Source organism: Salmo salar, chromosome 26 (genome assembly GCF_965601325.2).
Source record: "Salmo salar chromosome 26, fSalSal1, whole genome shotgun sequence".
Classification (NCBI taxonomy): domain Eukaryota; kingdom Metazoa; phylum Chordata; class Actinopteri; order Salmoniformes; family Salmonidae; genus Salmo; species Salmo salar.
This window is the reverse complement of record NC_138316.1, coordinates 42,529,549-42,548,124: the sequence shown is the minus strand read 5'-3', so window position 1 is coordinate 42,548,124 and position 18,576 is coordinate 42,529,549. Positions and strand designations below refer to the sequence as shown.

General features: G+C 38.7%; 1 protein-coding gene across 2 annotated transcripts in view; it reads right to left on the bottom strand.

Moving 5' to 3' along the window:
* Positions 1-18,576, bottom strand: part of LOC106593363 (coronin-2B) — a 117,433-nt gene that overhangs the window by 37,637 nt on the left and 61,220 nt on the right. The window contains exon 2 of one of the 2 annotated variants that reach the window (XM_045708777.2): positions 4,229-4,336. The exons of the other annotated variant lie outside the window; for it this stretch is intronic. The gene's annotated coding sequence lies outside the window, so the exon portion shown is untranslated. The remainder of the gene's footprint in view (positions 1-4,228; positions 4,337-18,576) is intronic. 2 annotated transcript variants of the gene reach the window in all.

Below are 18,576 nucleotides of genomic sequence, written 5' to 3'. Positions count from 1 at the left end.
GTGTGTGTGTGTGTGTGTGTGTGTGTGTGTGTGTGTGTGTGTGTGTGTGTGTGTGTGTGTGTGTGTGTGTGTGTGTGTGTGTGTGTGTGTGTGTGTGTGTGTGGTGTGTGTGTGTGTGTGTAGGGGGGGGGGGGGGGGGGGCTCCAGAGAGCACTCTGTGTTAATTGAGTTTTTGCCTGCAGTGTCTGTTTCTCTTTTACTGTAGTCTCTGTTCCTTCCTGAAAAACCTCAAGACTATCAGGATTCAATTGGTCCTGAATATTCCTAGTAAAACCTCAAGACTATCAGAATCCTATTGGTCCTGAATCATCCCAGTAAAACCGTAAGACTATCAGAATCCTATTGGTCCTGAATCATCCCAGTAAAACTATAAGACTATCAGAATCCTATTGGTGTAAGGGCTGTCGTCGTAAGAAAACCAAGGTGCAGCGGAGGATGTGTTCATCTTGAATGAATTTTAATACAAAAAGAGAACACTTGACAAAATAAACAAAATGACAGCCGACAGTTCTGTCAGGTACTAACAACGAAACAGAAAGCACTAAACAGAAACAATCACCCACAAAAACCCAAAGGAAAAACAGGCTACTTATGTGTGACTCCCAATCAGCAACAACAAACTACATCTGTGCCTGACTGGAAGCCACACGGCCAAAATCAACGAAACAAACCAACATAGAAAAAAGAACATAGAACGCCCACCCAATGTAACACCCTGGCCTAACCAAAATAAAGAACAAAAACCCCTCTCTATGGCCAGGGCGTTACAATTGGTCCTGAATCATCCCAGTAAAACCTCGACTATCAGAATCCTATTGTTCCTGTATCATCCCAGTGTTACTCCAATGGCTGACAGTTTCCTGCTATGACATCCTGTCATGCGCGAAGTACATTTCTCCATGAATTTCCAATCCAATATTACTCAGCTGCAGTCAATGTGATATTGGCAGCTCTACTTGCCAGGTCCAAAGACTGTATGACAGTTTCCAGAGGCTGTCACTTCACAATTCATCGGGAAAATTGCCACAATTCAACTGAATGGCTAAGGATATGCTGATCAATCCTCTCTATGCTGTTGCCAATAGAGGAAGTGGGTCTGTCGGAAACCAACAAGCTGAGCGTAAAAAGAGAGACAGAGATCCCCCCCAGGGCTGCTGTCGCTCTCCTCACCCTGCCCGTCGAGCCGTCTTTGTGAAGCTCTCTAAGGGCTATTAACTATTCCTCCCTTCCCCGGGCCACATGGGTGTTTAGTTGGTTCCGATGACATTCACTCCTCGTCACATGGACTAAATATCACAGAACAGTGACATCCCCGCTGGTTCTTTTGGCTGCCACCTCAGTCAGTGACTACATAGGGCCATTCACAGGAACTACAGATGCAGGATCATACTTTGAGCCAGTTTGCTACAGCAGGAAAATAATCCTGCAGCAACAGGAAATGTGAATTATGATGTGGATTATAATTAATGGACATTTTTGTAGGGGTTGATACATTTTTCCGAGTGAAAATTACAAACTTCAGAAGCCTTTTTTAACCTAAAAAACACTACAAGTTTTATATTTCCTGCACCGCAGGAAAGTTCTCTTGCGACAGGGTGATCAAATTAAGATTGTACATCTGTAGTATCTGGTATGAATGCTGTAAATGGTGAAATTCTTTGATATGGTGAGCATGACAGAGCATGACAAGGCCACAATGGGTTTATGTAAAGGCCATTTGAGCCAATGCTGACAGTAGGGCTTTGTTGTGAGGTCCATGGACTTATTCTACTTAGTAGGCATACTCTGTTCATACTCATCTTTGTCTGGGTCGGGGAAATACACGTGTCCATGCCTGCGTGTGTGTTTATCCACGGATGGATTCTAATCAACCTCTTTGAAACACATTCATCTATCCCAAAATCCCAACACTTCATAGCACGAGCTGTTATGACCAATGATGAAATTGCCATATAAATCCCCATGACAGTGTCAAGAAGCCCTCTGAACATAGCGCTACCTTGACCCATACACATAAATATACCCCAACTGTCCTGCATATCTCCATATGACTGCTATCTTTATATAGTCACCCCACACTTGAGTATGTTATAGTTGACCCTGGGCCTGGGGGTAGACAGGACAGGAGCCAGGTCTGTAGTGTGTTATAGTTGACCCTGGGCCTGAGGGTAGACAGGACAGGAGCCAGGTCTGTAGTGTGTTATAGTTGACCCTGGGCCTGGGGGTAGACAGGACAGGAGCCAGGTCTGTAGTGTGTTATAGTTGACCCTGGGCCTGGGGGTAGACAGGACAGGAGCCAGGTCTGTAGTGTGTTATAGTTGACCCTGGGCCTGGGGGTAGACAGGACAGGAGCCAGGTCTGTAGTGTGTTATAGTTGACCCTGGGCCTGGGGGTAGACAGGACAGGAGCCAGGTCTGTAGTGTGTTATAGTTGACCCTGGGCCTGGGGGTAGACAGGACAGGAGCCAGGTCTGTAGTGTGTTATAGTTGACCCTGGGCCTGGGGGTAGACAGGACAGGAGCCAGGTCTGTAGTGTGTTATAGTTGACCCTGGGCCTGGGGGTAGACAGGACAGGAGCCAGGTCTGTAGTGTGTTATAGTTGACCCTGGGCCTGGGGGTAGACAGGACAGGAGCCAGGTCTGTAGTGTGTTATAGTTGACCCTGGGCCTGGGGGTAGACAGGACAGGAGCCAGGTCTGTAGTGTGTTATAGTTGACCCTGGGCCTGGGAGTAGACAGGACAGGAGCCAGGTCTGTAGTGTGTTATAGTTGACCCTGGGCCTGGGGGTAGACAGGACAGGAGCCAGGTCTGTAGTGTGTTATAGTTGACCCTGGGCCTGGGGGTAGACAGGACAGGAGCCAGGTCTGTAGTGTGTTATAGTTGACCCTGGGCCTGGGGGTAGACAGGACAGGAGCCAGGTCTGTAGTGTGTTATAGTTGACCCTGGGCCTGGGAGTAGACAGGACAGGAGCCAGCTCTGTGGGTGTTTCTGCAGCCATGTGCTGTAACTGTATGTTGCGAAGACAGTGCCACTCCTGCTGTTATGTGATATGGCAGGCAGGAAGTGAATCATCAATAATGGCAGCAGATGGAGCTGCTCTGGCTAATGCTAATGTCTGCTCTCAACAGGAGAGGAGAGGAAAGCCCCCACCTCCCACACAGCCTCCCAGAAACGGGTGTTAATGGAGATCAAAGTACCCACAGCCACATGTACAGGACACAGGAAGGAGCCACGGAGACGATTGCACTTCACAGTTCAGTTGTGCAGTGAGGAGTGGGCTGAACAGGCATCCACTACCCACTGCCTCCAGGGACAGTCCTGGCTGGTTATCCTACAAACAGTCCTGGCTGGTTATCCTACAAATGCATCATACACCATACCTTTGGGGAATGTTCATTTAATATATAGGTGGGTTTATTTCATGTCATAGTATAGCTTTTTGGAGCATACAGAGATTGGCTGGCTGGCTGTGAGGGGGAGAGAGAGAGGGAGAGGGAAAGAGAGAGAGAAAGAGAGTGAGATCGTGAGAGAGAGAGAGAGAGAGAGAGCGAGAGAAGGATAAAGACAGCGTGACTCAGACACAGAACAGTTCTTTTATCTGACCAATCAGAGTGACACAGACTCAGAATAGGTCTCTTCTCTGACCAATCAGAGTGGCTCAGACAAAGAACAGTTCTCTTCTCTGACCACTGACAGAGTGACTCAGACACAGAACAGTTCTCTTCTCTGACCACTGACAGAGTGACTCAGACACAGAACAGTTCTCTTCTCTGACCACTGACAGAGTGACTCAGACACAGAACAGTTCTCTTCTCTGACCACTGACAGAGTGACTCAGACACAGAACAGTTCTCTTCTCTGACCACTGACAGAGTGACTCAGACACAGAACAGTTCTGTTCTCTAACCACTGACAGAGTGACTCAGACACAGAACAGTTCTCTTCTCTGACCACTGACAGAGTGACTCAGACACAGAACAGTTCTCCACAGGCTTCAGCAGAGAGAGAACAGAATCCATGCCCTCTGTCTAACTACCAGCCTGTTGTCCAGGAGACAGACTCCTTTCACCCAGACACACAACACAGTCTTTAGACCCAGATTACCTCTCAACTGGCTGTCATCTCTGGATCAGTCTAACCACCCTACCTCCCACTATCCTAAAGGTACAATCTCAACTCCACTACCAGCAGGGATGTCAATGAAAAACAAGCAGAATTCGCTATACTTGCCGTATTGTGCTGGATGAACTATGTGGTAGACAGGGTATAGCTGTTTGATGTTTGCAGCTTGGAATGTAGCTTATTCACAGACTCCTCTGTGTGGATAGTACACCTTGTCTGAAAAAGCGTCAAAGTGAACACAAGAGAAAATATTATAGTACAGAGTCTTCATTAGAGGATTATAGTACAGTCTTCATTAGAGGATTAGAGTACATAGTCTTCATTAGAGGATTAGAGTACAGTCTTCATTAGAGGATTAGAGTACATAGTCTTCATTAGAGGATTAGAGTACAGAGTCTTCAATAGAGGATTAGAGTACAGAGTCTTCATTAGAGGATTATACTGCAGTCTTCTTTAGAGGATTAGAGTACAGAGTCTTCATTAGAGGATTAGAGTACAGCGTCTTCATTAGAGGATTAGAGTACATAGTCTTCATTAGAGGATTAGAGTACAGAGTCTTCATTAGATGATTAGAGTACAGAGTCTTCATTAGAGGATTATAGTGCAGTCTTCTTTAGAGGATTAGAGTACAGAGTCTTCATTAGAGGATTAGAGTACAGCGCCTTCATTAGAGGATTAGAGTACAGTATTCATTAGAGGATTAGAGTACAGAGTCTTCATTAGAGGATTATAGTACAGCGTCTTCATTAGAGGATTAGAGTACAGCGTCTTCATTGGAGGATTAGAGTGCAGTCTTCATTAGAGGATTAGAGTACAGTCTTCATTAGAGGATTAGAGTACAGTCTTCATTAGAGGATTAGATTGCAGTCTTCATTAGAGGATTAGAGTACAGTCTTCATTAGAGGATTAGAGTACAGTCTTCATTAGAGGATTAGAGTACAGAGTCTTCATTAGAGGATTAGAGTACAGTCTTCATTAGAGGATTATAGTACAGTATTCATTAGTGGATTAGAGTACAGAGTCTTCATTAGAGGATTAGAGTACAGTCTTCATTAGAGGATTAGAGTACAGAGTCTTCATTAGAGGATTAGAGTACAGAGTCTTCATTAGAGGATTAGAGTACAGAGTCTTCTTTAGAGGATTAGAGTACAGAGTCTTCATTAGAGGATTAGAGTACACAGTCTTCATTAGAGGATTAGAGTACATAGTCTTCATTAGAGGATTAGAGTACAGTCTTCATTAGAGGATTAGAGTACATAGTCTTCATTAGAGGATTAGAGTACAGAGTCTTCATTAGACGATTAGAGTACAGAGTCTTCATTAGAGGATTATAGTGCAGTCTTCGTTAGAGGATTAGAGTCCAGAGTCTTCATTAGAGGATTAGAGTACAGCGCCTTCATTAGAGGATTAGAGTACAGTATTCATTAGAGGATTAGAGTACAGAGTCTTCATTAGAGGAATATAGTAAAGCGTCTTCATTAGAGGATTAGAGTACAGCGTCTTCATTGGAGTATTAGAGTACAGTCTTCATTAGAGGATTAGATTGCAGTCTTCATTAGAGGATTAGAGTACAGTCTTCATTAGAGGATTAGAGTACAGTCTTCATTAGAGGATTATAGTACAGTATTCATTAGAGGATTAGAGTACAGAGTCTTCATTAGAGGATTAGAGTACAGTCTTCATTAGAGGATTATAGTACAGTATTCATTAGAGGATTAGAGTACAGAGTCTTCATTAGAGGATTAGAGTACAGTCTTCATTAGAGGATTATAGTACAGTATTCATTAGAGGATTAGAGTACAGTCTTCATTAGAGGATTAGAGTACAGAGTCTTCATTAGAGGATTAGAGTACAGAGTCTTCATTAGAGGATTAGAGTACAGAGTCTTCAATAGAGGATTAGAGTACAGAGTCTTCATTAGAGGATTAGAGTACAGTCTTCATTAGAGGATTAGAGTACAGAGTCTTCATTAGAGGATTAGAGTACAGAGTCTTCATTAGAGGATTAGAGTACAGAGTCTTCATTAGAGGATTAGAGTACAGTCTTCTATAGAGTATAAGAGTTCACAGTCATCATTAGAGGATTAGAGTACAGCGTCTTCATTAGAGGATTAGAGTACAGCGTCTTCATTGGAGGATTAGAGTACAGTCTTCATTAGAGCATTAGAGTACAGTCTTCATTAGAGGATTATACTGCAGTCTTCTTTAGAGGATTAGAGTACAGAGTCTTCATTAGAGGATTAGAGTACAGCGTCTTCATTAGAGGATTAGAGTACAGTATTCAATAGAGGACTAGGGTACAGCATCTTCATTAGAGGATTAGAGGACAGTCTTCATTAGAGGATTAGAGTACAGTCTTCATTAGAGGATTAGAGTACAGAGTCTTCATTAGAGGGTTAGAGTACAGTCTTCATTAGAGGATTATAGTACAGTCTTCATTAGAGGATTAGAGTACAGCGTCTTTATTAGAGGATTAGAGTACATAGTCTTCATTAGAGGATTAGAGTACAGTCTTCATTAGACGATTAGAGTACAGCGTCTTCAGTAGAGGATTAGAGTACATAGTCTTCATTAGAGGATTAGAGTACAATTTTCATTAGAGGATTAGAGTACAGTCTTCATTAGAGGATTAGAGTACAGCATCTTCATTAGAGGATTAGAGTACATAGTCTTCATTAGAGGATTAGAGTACAGTCTTCATTAGAGGATTAGAGTACATAGACTTCATTAGAGGATTAGAGTACAGAGTCTTCATTAGAGGATTAGAGTACAGAGTCTTCATTAGAGGATTATAGTGCAGTCTTCTTTAGAGGATTAGAGTACAGAGTCTTCATTAGAGGATTAGAGTACAGCGCCTTCATTAGAGGATTAGAGTACAGTATTCATTAGAGGATTAGAGTACAGAGTCTTCATTAGAGGATTATAGTACAGCGTCTTCATTAGAGGATTAGAGTACAGCGTCTTCATTGGAGGATTAGAGTGCAGTCTTCATTAGAGGATTAGAGTACAGTCTTCATTAGAGGATTAGAGTACAGTCTTCATTAGAGGATTAGATTGCAGTCTTCATTAGAGGATTAGAGTACAGTCTTCATTAGAGGATTAGAGTACAGTCTTCATTAGAGGATTATAGTACAGTATTCATTAGAGGATTAGAGTACAGAGTCTTCATTAGAGGATTAGAGTACAGTCTTCATTAGAGGATTATAGTACAGTATTCATTAGAGGATTATAGTACAGAGTCTTCATTAGAGGATTAGAGTACAGAGTCTTCTTTAGAGGATTAGAGTACAGAGTCTTCATTAGAGGATTAGAGTACACAGTCTTCATTAGAGGATTAGAGTACATAGTCTTCATTAGAGGATTAGAGTACAGTCTTCATTAGAGGATTAGAGTACATAGTCTTCATTAGAGGATTAGAGTACAGAGTCTTCATTAGACGATTAGAGTACAGAGTCTTCATTAGAGGATTATAGTGCAGTCTTCGTTAGAGGATTAGAGTCCAGAGTCTTCATTAGAGGATTAGAGTACAGCGCCTTCATTAGAGGATTAGAGTACAGTATTCATTAGAGGATTAGAGTACAGAGTCTTCATTAGAGGAATATAGTAAAGCGTCTTCATTAGAGGATTAGAGTACAGCGTCTTCATTGGAGTATTAGAGTACAGTCTTCATTAGAGGATTAGATTGCAGTCTTCATTAGAGGATTAGAGTACAGTCTTCATTAGAGGATTAGAGTACAGTCTTCATTAGAGGATTATAGTACAGTATTCATTAGAGGATTAGAGTACAGAGTCTTCATTAGAGGATTAGAGTACAGTCTTCATTAGAGGATTATAGTACAGTATTCATTAGAGGATTAGAGTACAGAGTCTTCATTAGAGGATTAGAGTACAGTCTTCATTAGAGGATTATAGTACAGTATTCATTAGAGGATTAGAGTACAGTCTTCATTAGAGGATTAGAGTACAGAGTCTTCATTAGAGGATTAGAGTACAGAGTCTTCATTAGAGGATTAGAGTACAGAGTCTTCAATAGAGGATTAGAGTACAGAGTCTTCATTAGAGGATTAGAGTACAGTCTTCATTAGAGGATTAGAGTACAGAGTCTTCATTAGAGGATTAGAGTACAGTCTTCATTAGAGGATTAGATTGCAGTCTTCATTAGAGGATTAGAGTACACAGTCTTCATTAGAGGATTAGAGTACATAGTCTTCATTAGAGGATTAGAGTACAGTCTTCATTAGAGGATTAGAGTACATAGTCTTCATTAGAGGATTAGAGTACAGAGTCTTCATTAGAGGATTAGAGTACAGAGTCTTCATTAGAGGATTATAGTGCAGTCTTCTTTAGAGGATTAGAGTACAGAGTCTTCATTAGAGGATTAGAGTACAGCGCCTTCATTAGAGGATTAGAGTACAGTATTCATTAGAGGATTAGAGTACAGAGTCTTCATTAGAGGATTATAGTACAGCGTCTTCATTAGAGGATTAGAGTACAGCGTCTTCATTGGAGGATTAGAGTGCAGTCTTCATTAGAGGATTAGAGTACAGTCTTCATTAGAGGATTAGAGTACAGTCTTCATTAGAGGATTAGATTGCAGTCTTCATTAGAGGATTAGAGTACAGTCTTCATTAGAGGATTAGAGTACAGTCTTCATTAGAGGATTATAGTACAGTATTCATTAGAGGATTAGAGTACAGAGTCTTCATTAGAGGATTAGAGTACAGTCTTCATTAGAGGATTATAGTACAGTATTCATTAGAGGATTATAGTACAGAGTCTTCATTAGAGGATTAGAGTACAGAGTCTTCTTTAGAGGATTAGAGTACAGAGTCTTCATTAGAGGATTAGAGTACACAGTCTTCATTAGAGGATTAGAGTACATAGTCTTCATTAGAGGATTAGAGTACAGTCTTCATTAGAGGATTAGAGTACATAGTCTTCATTAGAGGATTAGAGTACAGAGTCTTCATTAGACGATTAGAGTACAGAGTCTTCATTAGAGGATTATAGTGCAGTCTTCGTTAGAGGATTAGAGTCCAGAGTCTTCATTAGAGGATTAGAGTACAGCGCCTTCATTAGAGGATTAGAGTACAGTATTCATTAGAGGATTAGAGTACAGAGTCTTCATTAGAGGAATATAGTAAAGCGTCTTCATTAGAGGATTAGAGTACAGCGTCTTCATTGGAGTATTAGAGTACAGTCTTCATTAGAGGATTAGATTGCAGTCTTCATTAGAGGATTAGAGTACAGTCTTCATTAGAGGATTAGAGTACAGTCTTCATTAGAGGATTATAGTACAGTATTCATTAGAGGATTAGAGTACAGAGTCTTCATTAGAGGATTAGAGTACAGTCTTCATTAGAGGATTATAGTACAGTATTCATTAGAGGATTAGAGTACAGAGTCTTCATTAGAGGATTAGAGTACAGTCTTCATTAGAGGATTATAGTACAGTATTCATTAGAGGATTAGAGTACAGTCTTCATTAGAGGATTAGAGTACAGAGTCTTCATTAGAGGATTAGAGTACAGAGTCTTCATTAGAGGATTAGAGTACAGAGTCTTCAATAGAGGATTAGAGTACAGAGTCTTCATTAGAGGATTAGAGTACAGTCTTCATTAGAGGATTAGAGTACAGAGTCTTCATTAGAGGATTAGAGTACAGAGTCTTCATTAGAGGATTAGAGTACAGAGTCTTCATTAGAGGATTAGAGTACAGTCTTCTTTAGAGTATAAGAGTTCAGAGTCTTCATTAGAGAATTAGAGTACAGAGTCTTCATTAGAGGATTAGAGTACAGCGTCTTCATTAGAGGATTAGAGTACAGCGTCTTCATTGGAGGATTAGAGTACAGTCTTCATTAGAGCATTAGAGTACAGTCTTCATTAGAGGATTATACTGCAGTCTTCTTTAAAGGATTAGAGTACAGAGTCTTCATTAGAGGATTAGAGTACAGCGTCTTCATTAGAGGATTAGAGTACAGTATTCATTAGAGGACTAGGGTACAGCATCTTCATTAGAGGATTAGAGGACAGTCTTCATTAGAGGATTAGAGTACAGTCTTCATTAGAGGATTAGAGTACAGAGTCTTCATTAGAGGGTTAGAGTACAGTCTTCATTAGAGGATTATAGTACAGTCTTCATTAGAGGATTAGAGTACAGCATCTTTATTAGAGGATTAGTGTACATAGTCTTCATTAGAGGATTAGAGTACAGTCTTCATTAGACGATTAGAGTACAGCGTCTTCAGTAGAGGATTAGACTACATAGTCTTCATTAGAGGATTAGAGTACAATTTTCATTAGAGGATTAGAGTACAGTCTTCATTAGAGGATTAGAGTACAGCATCTTCATTAGAGGATTAGAGTACATAGTCTTCATTAGAGGATTAGAGTACAGTCTTCATTAGAGGATTAGAGTACATAGACTTCATTAGAGGATTAGAGTACAGAGTCTTCATTAGAGGATTAGAGTACAGAGTCTTCATTAGAGGATTATAGTGCAGTCTTCTTTAGAGGATTAGAGTACAGAGTCTTCATTAGAGGATTAGAGTACAGCGCCTTCATTAGAGGATTAGAGTACAGTATTCATTAGAGGATTAGAGTACAGAGTCTTCATTAGAGGATTATAGTACAGCGTCTTCATTAGAGGATTAGAGTACAGCGTCTTCATTGGAGGATTAGAGTGCAGTCTTCATTAGAGGATTAGAGTACAGTCTTCATTAGAGGATTAGAGTACAGTCTTCATTAGAGGATTAGATTGCAGTCTTCATTAGAGGATTAGAGTACAGTCTTCATTAGAGGATTAGAGTACAGTCTTCATTAGAGGATTATAGTACAGTATTCATTAGAGGATTAGAGTACAGAGTCTTCATTAGAGGATTAGAGTACAGTCTTCATTAGAGGATTATAGTACAGTATTCATTAGAGGATTAGAGTACAGAGTCTTCATTAGAGGATTAGAGTACAGTCTTCATTAGAGGATTATAGTACAGTATTCATTAGAGGATTAGAGTACAGTCTTCATTAGAGGATTAGAGTACAGAGTCTTCATTAGAGGATTAGAGTACAGAGTCTTCATTAGAGGATAAGAGTACAGCGCCTTCATTAGAGGATTAGAGTACAGTATTCATTAGAGGATTAGAGTACAGTATTCATTAGAGGATTAGAGTACAGCGTCTTCATTAGATGATTAGAGTACAGCATCTTCATTAGAGGATTAGAGTACAGTCTTCATTAGAGGATTAGAGTACAGTCTTCATTAGAGGATTAGAGTCCAGTCTTCATTAGAGGATTAGAGTACAGTCTTCATTAGAGGATTAGAGTACAGTCTTCATTAGAGGATTAAAGTCCAGTCTTCATTAGAGGATTAGAGTACAGTCTTCATTAGAGGATTATAGTACAGTCTTCATTAGAGGAATAGAGTACAGCGTCTTCATTAGAGGATTAGAGTACATAGTCTTCATTAGAGGATTAGAGTACAGTCTTCATTAGACTAGTCTTCATTAGAGGATTAGAGTACAGTCTTCATTAGAGGATTAGAGTACATAGTCTTCATTAGAGGATTAGAGTACAGTCTTCATTAGAGGATTAGAGTACAATTTTCATTAGAGGATTAGAGTACAGTCTTCATTAAAGGATTAGAGTACAGCGTCTTCATTAGAGGATTAGAGTTCAGAGTCATCATTAGAGTATTAGAGTACAGTCTTCATTAGAGGATTAGAGTACAGAGTCTTCATTAGAGGATTAGAGTACAGAGTCTTCATTAGAGGATTATAGTACAGTGTTCTTTAGAGTATTAGAGTTCAGAGTCTTCATTAGAGGATTAGAGTACAGAGTCTTCATTAGAGGATTAGAGTACAGAGTCTTCATTAGAGGATTAGAGTACAGAGTCTTCAATAGAGGATTAGAGTACAGTCTTCATTACAGGATTAGAGTACAGAGTCTTCATTAGAGGATTAGAGTACAGAGTCTTCATTAGAGGATTAGAGTACAGAGTCTTCATTAGAGGATTAGAGTACAGAGTGTTCATTAGATGATTAGAGTACAGTCTTCTTTAGAGTGTAAGAGTTCAGAGTCTTCATTAGAGAATTAGAGTACAGTCTTCATTAGAGGATTAGAGTACAGTCTTCATTAGAGGATTAGAGTACAGTCTTCATTAGAGGATTAGAGTACAGTCTTCACTAGAGGATTAGAGTACAGTCTTCATTAGAGGATTAGAGTACAGTCTTCATTATAGGATTAAATTACAGTATTCATTAGAGGATTAGAGTACAGAGTCTTCATTAGAGGATTAGAGTACAGTCTTCATTAGAGGATTATAATACAGTATTCATTAGAGGATTAGAGTACAGATTCTTCATTAGAGGATTAGAGTACAGTCTTCATTAGAGGATTATAGTACAGTATTCATAAGAGGATTAGAGTACAGTCTTCATTAGAGGATTAGAGTACAACGTCTTCATTAGAGGATTATAGTACAGTCTTCCTTAGAGTATTAGAGTTCAGAGTCATCATTAGAGGATTAGAGTACAGAGTCTTCATTAGAGGATTAGAGTACAGAGTCTTCATTAGAGGATTAGAGTACAGAGTCTTCATTAGAGGATTAGAGTACAGAGTCTTCATTAGAGGATTAGAGTACAGAGTCTTCATTAGAAGATTATAGTACATAGTCTTCATTAGAGGATTATAGTACAGTCTTCATTAGAGGATTAGAGTACAGTCTTCATTAGAGGATTAGAGTACAGTCTTCATTAGAGGATTAGAGTACAGAGTCTTCATTAGATGATTAGAGTACAGCGTCTTCATTAGAGGATTATAGTACATAGTCTTCTTTAGAGGATTATAGTACGGTCTTCATTAGAAGATTATAGTACAGTCTTCATTAGAGGATTAGAGTACAGAGTCTTCATTAGAGGATTATCGTACAGTCTTCATTAGAGGATTAGAGTACAGTCTTCTTTAGAGGATTATAGTACCGTCTTCATTAGAGGATTATAGTACAGTCTTCATTAGAGGATTAGAGTACAGGGTCCTCATTAGAGGATTATAGTACAGTCTTCATTAGAGGATTATAGTACAGTCTTCAGTAGAGGATTGTAGTACATGGTCTTCATTAGAGGATTAGAGTACAGAGTCTTCATTAGAGGATTAGAGTACAGAGTCTTCATTAGAGGATTATACTGCAGTCTTCTTTAGAGGATTAGAGTACAGAGTCTTCATTAGAGGATTAGAGTACAGCGTCTTCATTAGAGGATTAGAGTACATAGTCTTCATTAGAGGATTAGAGTACAGAGTCTTCATTAGAGGATTAGAGTACAGAGTCTTCATTAGAGGATTATAGTGCAGTCTTCTTTAGAGGATTAGAGTACAGAGTCTTCATTAGAGGATTAGAGTACAGCGCCTTCATTAGAGGATTAGACTACAGTATTCATTAGAGGATTAAAGTACAGAGTCTTCATTAGAGGATTATAGTACAGCGTCTTCATTAGAGGATTAGAGTACAGCGTCTTCATTGGAGGATTAGAGTGCAGTCTTCATTAGAGGATTAGAGTACAGTCTTCATTAGAGGATTATAGTACAGTATTCATTAGAGGATTAGAGTACAGAGTCTTCATTAGAGGATTAGAGTACAGTCTTCATTAGAGGATTATAGTACAGTATTCATTAGAGGATTAGAGTACAGAGTCTTCATTAGAGGATTAGAGTACAGTCTTCATTAGAGGATTATAGTACAGTATTCATTAGAGGATTAGAGTACAGTCTTCATTAGAGGATTAGAGTACAGAGTCTTCATTAGAGGATTAGAATACAGAGTCTTCATTAGAGGATTAGAGTACAGTCTTCATTAGAGGATTAGAGTACAGAGTCTTCATTAGAGGATTAGAGTACAGAGTCTTCATTAGAGGATTAGAGTACAGAGTCTTCATTAGAGGATTAGAGTACAGTCTTCTTTAGAGTATAAGAGTTCAGAGTCTTCATTAGAGGATTAGAGTACAGCGTCTTCATTAGAGGATTAGAGTATAGCGTCTTCATTGGAGGATTAGAGTACAGTCTTCATTAGAGCATTAGAGTACAGACTTCATTAGAGGATTATACTGCAGTCTTCTTTAGAGGATTAGAGTACAGAGTCTTCATTAGAGGATTAGAGTACAGCGTCTTCATTAGAGGATTAGAGTACAGTATTCATTAGAGGACTAGGGTACAGCATCTTCATTAGAGGATTAGAGTACAGTCTTCATTAGAGGATTAGAGTACAGTCTTCATTAGAGGATTAGAGTACAGAGTCTTCATTAGAGGATTAGAGTACAGTCTTCATTAGAGGATTATAGTACAGTCTTCATTAGAGGATTAGAGTACAGCGTCTTTATTAGAGGATTAGAGTACATAGTCTTCATTAGACGATTAGAGTACAGTCTTCATTAGACGATTAGAGTACAGCGTCTTCAGTAGAGGATTAGAGTACATAGTCTTCATTAGAGGATTAGAGTACAATTTTCATTAGAGGATTAGAGTACAGTCTTCATTAGAGGATTAGAGTACAGCGTCTTCATTAGAGGATTAGAGTACATAGTCTTCATTAGAGGATTAGAGTACAGTCTTCATTAGAGGATTAGAGTACATAGACTTCATTAGAGGATTAGAGTACAGAGTCTTCATTAGAGGATTAGAGTACAGAGTCTTCATTAGAGGATTATAGTGCAGTCTTCTTTAGAAGATTAGAGTACAGAGTCTTCATTAGAGGATTAGAGTACAGCGCCTTCATTAGAGGATTAGAGTACAGTATTCATTAGAGGATTAGAGTACAGAGTCTTCATTAGAGGATTATAGTACAGCGTCTTCATTAGAGGATTAGAGTACAGCGTCTTCATTGGAGGATTAGAGTGCATTCTTCATTAGAGGATTAGAGTACAGTCTTCATTAGAGGATTAGAGTACAGTCTTCATTAGAGGATTAGATTGCAGTCTTCATTAGAGGATTAGAGTACAGTCTTCATTAGAGGATTAGAGTACAGTCTTCATTAGAGGATTATAGTACAGTATTCATTAGAGGATTAGAGTACAGAGTCTTCATTAGAGGATTAGAGTACAGTCTTCATTAGAGGATTATAGTACAGTATTCATTAGAGGATTAGAGTACAGAGTCTTCATTAGAGGATTAGAGTATAGTCTTCATTAGAGGATTATAGTACAGTATTCATTAGAGGATTAGAGTACAGTCTTCATTAGAGGATTAGAGTACAGAGTCTTCATTAGAGGATTAGAGTACAGCGCCTTCATTAGAGGATTAGAGTACAGTATTCATTAGAGGATTAGAGTACAGCGTCTTCATTAGAGGATTAGAGTACAGCGTCTTCATTAGATGATTAGAGTACAGCATCTTCATTAGAGGATTAGAGTACAGTCTTCATTAGAGGATTAGAGTACAGTCTTCATTAGAGGATTAGAGTCCAGTCTTCATTAGCGGATTAGAGTACAGTCTTCATTAGAGGATTAGAGTACAGTCTTCATTAGAGGATTAGAGTCCAGTCTTCATTAGAGGATTAGAGTACAGTCTTCATTAGAGGATTATAGTACAGTCTTCATTAGAGGAATAGAGTACAGCGTCTTCATTAGAGGATTAGAGTACATAGTCTTCATTAGAGGATTAGAGTACAGTCTTCATTAGACGATTAGAGTACAGCGTCTTCAGTAGAGGATTAGAGTACATAGTCTTCATTAGAGGATTAGAGTACAGTCTTCATTAGAGGATTATAGTACAGTCTTCATTAGAGGATTAGAGTACATAGTCTTCATTGGAGGATTAGAGTACAGTCTTCATTAGACGATTAGAGTACAGCGTCTTAAGTAGAGGATTAGAGTACATAGTCTTCATTAGAGGATTAGAGTACAGTCTTCATTAGAGGATTAGAGTACATAGTCTTCATTAGAGGATTAGAGTACAGTCTTCATTAGAGGATTAGAGTACAATTTTCATTAGAGGATTAGAGTACAGTCTTCATTAGAGGATTAGTGTACAGCGTCTTCATTAGAGGATTAGAGTTCAGAGTCATCATTAGAGGATTAGAGTACAGTCTTCATTAGAGGATTAGAGTACAGAGTCTTCATTAGAGGATTAGAGTACAGAGTCTTCATTAGAGGATTATAGTACAGTCTTCTTTAGAGTATTAGAGTTCAGAGTCTTCATTAGAGGATTAGAGTACAGAGTCTTCATTAGAGGATTAGAGTACACAGTCTTCATTAGAGGATTAGAGTACAGAGTCTTCATTAGAGGATTAGAGTACAGTCTTCATTAGAGGATTAGAGTACAGAGTCTTCATTAGAGGATTAGAGTACAGAGTCTTCATTAGAGGATTAGAGTACAGAGTCTTCATTAGAGGATTAGAGTACAGAGTCTTCATTAGAGGATTAGAGTACAGAGTCTTCATTAGATGATTAGAGTACAGAGTCTTCTTTAGAGTATAAGAGTTCAGAGTCTTCATTAGAGAATTAGAGTACAGTCTTCATTAGAGGATTAGAGTACAGTCTTCATTAGAGGATTAGAGTACAGTCTTCATTAGAGGATTAGAGTACAGTCTTCACTAGAGGATTAGAGTACAGTCTTCATTAGAGGATTAGAGTACAGTCTTCATTATAGGATTAAATTACAGTATTCATTAGAGGATTAGAGTACAGAGTCTTCATTAGAGGATTAGAGTACAGTCTTCATTAGAGGATTATAGTACAGTATTCATTAGAGGATTAGAGTACAGAGTCTTCATTAGAGGATTAGAGTACAGTCTTCATTAGAGGATTATAGTACAGTATTCATAAGAGGATTAGAGTACAGTCTTTATTAGAGGATTAGAATACATAGTCTTCATTAGAGGATTAGAGTACAACGTCTTCATTAGAGGATTATAGTACAGTCTTCCTTAGAGTATTAGAGTTCAGAGTCATCATTAGAGGATTAGAGTACAGAGTCTTCATTAGAGGATTAGAGTACAGAGTCTTCATTAGAGGATTAGAGTACAGAGTCTTCATTAGAGGATTAGAGTACAGAGTCTTCATTAGAGGATTAGAGTACAGAGTCTTCATTAGAAGATTATAGTACATAGTCTTCATTAGAGGATTATAGTACAGTCTTCATTAGAGGATTAGAGTACAGTCTTCATTAGAGGATTAGAGTACAGTCTTCATTAGAGGATTAGAGTACACAGTCTTCATTAGAGGATTAGAGTACAGCGTCTTCATTAGAGGATTATAGTACATAGTCTTCTTTAGAGGATTATAGTACCGTCTTCATTAGAAGATTATAGTACAGTCTTCATTAGAGGATTATCGTACAGTCTTCATTAGAGGATTAGAGTACAGTCTTCTTTAGAGGATTATAGTACCGTCTTCATTAGAGGATTATAGTACAGTCTTCATTAGAGGATTAGAGTACAGGGTCCTCATTAGAGGATTATAGTACAGTCTTCATTAGAGGATTATAGTACAGTCTTCAGTAGAGGATTGTAGTACATGGTCTTCATTAGAGGATTAGAGTACAGAGTCTTCATTAAAGGATTAGAGTACAGAGTCTTCATTAGAGGATTATATTGCAGTCTTCTTTAGAGGATTAGAGTACAGAGTCTTCATTAGAGGATTAGAGTACAGCGCCTCCATTAGAGGATTAGAGTACAGTATTCATTAGAGGATTAGAGTACAGAGTCTTCATTAGAGGATAATAGTACAGCGTCTTCATTAGAGGATTAGAGTACAGCGTCTTCATTGGAGGATTAGATTGCAGTCTTCATTAGAGGATTAGAGTACAGTCTTCATTAGAGGATTAGAGTACAGTCTTCATTAGAGGATTAGATTGCAGTCTTCATTAGAGGATTAGAGTACAGTCTTCATTAGAGGATTAGAGTACAGTCTTCATTAGAGGATTAGAGTACAGAGTCTTCATTAGAGGATTAGAGTACAGTCTTCATTAGAGGATTATAGTACAGTATTCATTAGAGGATTAGAGTACAGAGTCTTCATTAGAGGATTAGAGTACAGTCTTCATTAGAGGATTAGAGTACAGAGTCTTCATTAGAGGATTAGAGTACAGAGTCTTCATTAGAGGATTAGAGTACAGAGTCTTCATTAGAGGATTAGAGTACAGAGTCTTCATTAGAGGATTATAGTGCAGTCTTCTTTAGAGGATTAGAGTACAGAGTCTTCATTAGAGGATTAGAGTACAGCGCCTTCATTAGAGGATTAGAGTACAGTCTTCATTAGAGGATTAGAGTACATAGACTTCATTAGAGGATTAGAGTACAGAGTCTTCATTAGAGGATTAGAGTACAGAGTCTTCATTAGAGGATTATAGTGCAGTCTTCTTTAGAGGATTAGAGTACAGAGTCTTCATTAGAGGATTAGAGTACAGCGCCTTCATTAGAGGATTAGAGTACAGTATTCATTAGAGGATTAGAGTACAGAGTCTTCATTAGAGG